The following is a 5,955-nucleotide window of genomic DNA, read 5'->3' as shown; positions in this document are numbered from 1 at the left end:
CAAATTTATGGAAAATTTAAAGTCAAGTAAACAACTCTGCATACAGGGTCTGGAGCAACTGAAGGTTACCGGGAAACCTATTGTGAAGGGCACTGCAGGCTCAGGTCAGGAAGCAAAAGTATAAGACTCCATGGTAGTTGGCAAACACAAAGAATTATTTAAATAAGCCCCACCTCCCTGCTAAAAATGTTCACCATAACATGGAAAGAAAATTACTCCTAATTAGAAGTAATAAAATGGTTCTTAAGCAGTTGACTTGCTTTTCACACTCCTTTCTAGGAAATATCTCTAGAAGCCTTAAAGCTGTTTTGATTCTGAATGTTTTTTATTTTAATAAAGCTACTTTGTAAATGATCATACAGAATAGTAAGTTCTGAAAGACAGAACCTTCTCTGTTATAGCCCTGAAATTCAGAACAAAGTTGAGCAGTAAACTGATATTCAGAGAAGGTGTAAAAATAGAATCTTGGATCCCTCCTGGCATTAGTATCACATTTTTTTTTCCTACAGAAGAAAGGAACTTTATGTTACCTCATAGTCTTTCCATCAGCAACTGAGATCAAAGGAAAAGAATCTTTTTTTAAGTTGGCATGGGAAATGTAGCCAGAAATTTGGCCAAAGTTTTGCCTTAGATTGGTTTAGGGCTGAGGTCAATCTGAGATGTTGAGAAGAGGGGAAAATTGCCATTTCCTGAAAATGCAAACTTAGTAATGATTCATCTTTTACCTAAATGCATTAAGGGCATACTCTGTGTCGAGGCCTGTGGTCAATAATTGGGATCCAGAGATAAAACAAAGAGCCCCCATCTTCAAGGGGCTCTGTCTATCTGTTAGGTGAGTTACATGTAGAAATTTGGAGACTTGGGAGATAACAGACTGGAGGTGGTTTAACTTACTTGGGTCATTTAATACAAGGCTTATACTTTTATAAGAAGGAAGTTTCCCTTCCCAAACTCGAAAGGAAAGGAAAACACTAAATGCTTAGGACATGTATATTAAATAAATTATTCAACTTTAGAAGTTCACACTTGAAGGAGTTAATGTGAGAACTGCCATCTTGAAGCATTAGGAAGAGTGGATCTCTCCCTAGTCCTGCAATAGAATCACAGAAGCTCCATGGGTATGGCCATGGAATTTCTATTTTTAAAAAATCTTCCAGATGATTCTAATGCTCAGCCAAGACTGAAAACCATTGATTAAGCCACACAGGAGACAGGGATTTCCTGCAAAGAAGAGACAAGTAGGTAGAGAAAAATATTCAATTTTGGTTGGGGTTCTAGGGAAATTGGGAAAAAAACGACAAAAGCAGACTGAAAAGTGGAAAAGGGTGAGGAAAGACAAAGAAGGAGAAAGATATGAATTCATGTTCTTGTTCCTGAAACAATGGCAAGATTGTTTCTGATCCTCTTCTCTTTTTGTGGATTCATTTTACCAAGCAGATTCCTGTATTGGATTAAACCTTAATCTTTCCTTAAGAATGGGGATTTGCAGCTGATTTGTCTTTGTATTCTTTCCAGTGAGCCATTCCCCCTTTATCTGAACCCTCCTGGAGAACAACATAGCAATTGGAAAACACATAAGCTCCTTTCTCAAATGTTGACTTGTTACATGCCCACACACACACGTACACACATCTGTCTGTCTGTCTATCTATCTATAGAAAGAGAGTGAGAAAACACCCACCTATTCTGTGCTATAACTTCACATTCTTAGGAGGAGGCTGTGGATCCATCAAGTGAAGGTGAACTCTACTGTTATTGGTTGAATTATGTCCCCACAAATGGAATATGTTGAAGTCCTAATCCCTAGTACCTGTGACTGTGACCTCATTTTGAAACCAAGCAGGGCCTTTGGGGCTCCTGGGCATGGAAGCCTTTTTGTCCCCCATTTCTTGTAGGCAAGACTCCAACCTCCATGACTTTCCCTTAGTTCCAAAGGGCAGATTCAAACAGTTGCTAATCAAGGGAGGAGCAGGCACAAATCCACCTGAGGCAAGATTAAAGGGACAAGAGAAGCTCATCAAGATTAGGAGAATGACCACCTGAAATCCTGCACATACCTTAATCTTGTCAGCAAGCCCACTCTTGAACCTTTGCCATTAAATTCCACTCGAAACTCCCCTGGATTGGGACGCAAAGTTTTTCGAGGCAGGAGCCCTCCATGTATCCCTTTGCCTGGCAAAGAAATAAAGCTATCCTTTTCTACTTCACCCAGACCTCTGTCTCTGAGATTCGATGCAGCGCCAGTGCACAGAGAGACTGAGCTTTTGGCATCATTTTGGAAATAGAGTCTTTGTACATGTAATCAAGTCAAGATGAATTCATTAGGGTAAGCCTTAATCGAATATTACTTGTGTCCGTATAAGAAGGGAAGACAGACATAGACAGATACATACAAGGAGAATGTCATGTGATTACAGAGGCAGAGATTGAAGTATTGAAGCTGCAAGTCAAGGAACATCTGGGGCTACCAGAAGCTGGAAGAGGCAAAGAAATTTTTTTTCTCCTGGAGGCTTTGGAGGGAACATAGCCCTCTGCCAACACTTTAATTTCAAACTCTAGCCCCCAGAATGGTGAAACAATAAATTTCTATTTTTTTAAGTCACCACATTTGTAATACTTTGTTACAGTAGTTTTAGGAAACTATACACCTACCTTTACATGATAGGAAATGGATATCATCTACCTTATTAGCAGTGGATGAAATCCATAGAGATTTATCCTAAAAAAGGAAGAAAATATGTCCATTGCATTCTTTTTTTTCTAATCCATCATGTAGGGACATAATTAAATAAGCAATCACATAATGTGAGATATTTGTTGAGTGGGAAAGAACTTACAAGTTGTCACGAGAGCACATAACAAGGACTCCTAACTTAGCCAATAGAGATAGAGGTTTCAAGAGACATCAGAGAAAGGCTTCCATGAGGAAGGGCTATTTAAGATGATATTTGAAAGAAATAAGTCAGCCAGACAACTCAGAAGGAAGGGTGTTCTGGGGAAAAGGAAAATGTGTAATTGGGCCTAGACTTGAGACATCCTTAGTGTAGTTGAGATGCACAGAAATGTGGTTGCAGGCTGGAGTCTCTCATACATGGTCCTGTTAAAGGATGTCATTTACTCACTGTGATATTTGGCCACTGTATTTTTGTCCCTTCACCTTTCCTTGGAATTCCTTTAGCATCTCAACTTAAGACCAGAATTTCCTTGGTTTTCATTCGTCTCTTTTATTTTGTAAGCTCTGATCCAGGAATTTAAGTTCTGGAAATGAATTCCAAAGGACACTAGTGTTAGACATACCCTGGTTGAAAGGGAAAGTGAGGCTGTTTAGTTTCTGCCTCTAGGTTGCCACATCAGGAAATGTTTATAGAAGGCTAGGGGAGGACATAGACAAAAGGTCTGGAGAAGGCTTAAGGCAACAGTTCTCAAATTAACACCTGAAGAAAAATATTCAATACATTAACATATTCTATCATTAAAAGGCTCCGTGTTCAAATAAGTATGAAGAATGCTGAATTGTAAACTTAACAGACTTTTTTGTTCATTTGCTTTGCTATAAGAATCTCAGAGACTCTAATACATAAAGAGAATTGTGAATCTCCAGAGTAAATTATAGTATCAGTTGACTGCATTGTTTTTTGTTTTGTCTTGTTTTGCTTTAAACATTTTGCAGAATGCAGAAGATATTTGTTGCTTATTCATTTGCTTATTTTTATGTTTGAAGATTCTGATTTAGGGTGAGTCTTTATGTAAATCAGGGCTCTGACTCATACCATAGACGCCAAAATTATTAGATATTTGAGACACTTGTTTTCCTTGAAACAAGGCAACTAGAATTTGAGGGAGTGACCTAAGCTTGGCCAAAAGGATTTTCTAGCAAGATACTTTAAATCTGGAACCAACGATAAAAGAAAGCGGAGGACATCTGGAATTCACCCTAGAGTGGTGGCAGCACCTGATAACCATTGCATTGGTGCTAGTGGTAGTTAGTGACAGGTAAGTTTCTCTTTACCCTGACTGTTATGGTGCTCCCAGTTGCATTGGATTCTGCCATTAACCAAGGTAGATGCTGTCAACTTAGGAGCTTAACCACTATCCTTCCAATACAGTCCTTTTTCCTTTACCAGAATGAAGTTTCTGTTGGTTACAACCAAGGATATGGTCACAGGGCACCTCTGATAGTAGTGCTGCAAGGAAAATATTTTGGGGAAAAATAGTTTAGGAATACATCCATGTACCCCAAATAATATCATGTGTCATGTCCTTTTAGCCATCTCTAACCAAGGCCCAGCTTCCTCGAATAGCACAATCCCTTCTAATGCCTCCTAGAGGCTTAAGAAAGGAAAATCTATTGTAGGTGAGGAGGTGGAACAAAGGGAATCCTTGTACACTGTTGGTGAGAATGTAAATTGGTGCAGCCACTGTGGAAAACAGTATGGAGGTTCCTTAAAAAACTAAAAATAGCCTTGGGGTAGCCGTGTGGCTGACAGGGTCTTGGTGCTACGGTCTGGTGTGAGGCCTGAGCCTCTGAGGTGGGAGAGACAAGTCCAGGACATTGAACCACAAGATACCTCCCAGGCCCATGTAATATCAATTGGCAAGTTCTCCCAGAGATCTCCATCTCAATACTAAGACCCAACTCCACCCAATGACCAGCAAGCTCCGATACTGGACGCCCCATGCCAATCAACTAGAAAGACAGGAAAATAACCCCACCAATTAGCAGAGAGGCTGCCTAAAATTATACTAAGTTCACAGAAACCCCAAAACACATCACTGGACATGGCCCTGCCCACCAGAAAACAAGCACCAGTCATCTCCACCAGAAAGCCTACACAAGCCACTGAACCAAACTCACCCACTGGGGGCAGACACCAAAAACAACAGGACCTATGAACCTTCAGCCTGTGAAATGGAGACCCCAAACACAGTAAGTTAAACAAAGTGACAAGACAGAGAAATATGCAGCAGATGAAGGAGCAAGGTAAAAATCCACCAGACCAAACAAATGAAGAGGAAATAGTCAGTCTACCTGAAAAAGAATTCAGAGTAATGATAGTAAAGATGATCCAAAATCTTTACAAGAAATGTTTAACAAGGCCCTAGAAGAACTAAAGAGCAAACAAACAATGATGAACAACCCAATAAATGAAATTAAAAATTCTCTAGAAGGAATCAATAGGAGAATACCTGAGGCAGAAGAACAGATAAGTGACCTAGAATATAAAAGAGTGAAAATAAATGCCACAGAGCAGAATAAAGAAAAAAGAATGAAAAGAATTGAGGACAGTCTTAGAGACATCTGAGGCAACATTAAATGCACCAACGTTTGAATTATAGGGCTCGCAGAAGAAGAGGAGAAAAAGAAAGGGACTGAGAAAATATTTGAAGAGATTATAGTTGAAAACTTCCTAACATGGGAAAGGATATAGTCAATCAAGTTCAGGAAGCACAGAGAGTCCCATACAGGATAAATCCAAGGAGAAACATGCCAAGATATATTAATCAAACTATCAAAAATTAAAAACAAAGAGAAAATATTAAAAGCCACAAATAACATACAAGGGAATGCCCATAAGATTAATAGCTGATCTTTCAGCAGAAACTCTGCAAGCCAGAAGGGAGTGGCAGGACATATTTAAAGTGATGAAAGGGAAAAATATACAACCAAGATTACTCTACCCAGCAAGGATCTCATTCAGTTTTGACGGACAAATTAAAATCTTTACAGACAGCAAAAGCTAAGAGAATTCAAGACCACCATCCTAGAGTGGTGGCAGCACCTGATAACCATTGCATTGGTGCTAGTGGTAGTTAGTGACAGGTAAGTTTCTCTTTACCCTGACTGTTATGGTGCTCCCAGTTGCATTGGATTCTGCCATTAACCAAGGTAGATGCTGTCAACTTAGGAGCTTAACCACTATCCTTCCAATACAGTCCTTTTTCCTTTACCAGAAT

Source organism: Neophocaena asiaeorientalis, unplaced genomic scaffold (assembly GCF_003031525.2).
Source record: "Neophocaena asiaeorientalis asiaeorientalis breed wild unplaced genomic scaffold, Neophocaena_asiaeorientalis_V1.1 scaffold230, whole genome shotgun sequence".
Lineage (NCBI taxonomy): Eukaryota > Metazoa > Chordata > Mammalia > Artiodactyla > Phocoenidae > Neophocaena > Neophocaena asiaeorientalis.
Note: the sequence above shows the minus strand (reverse complement) of the source record.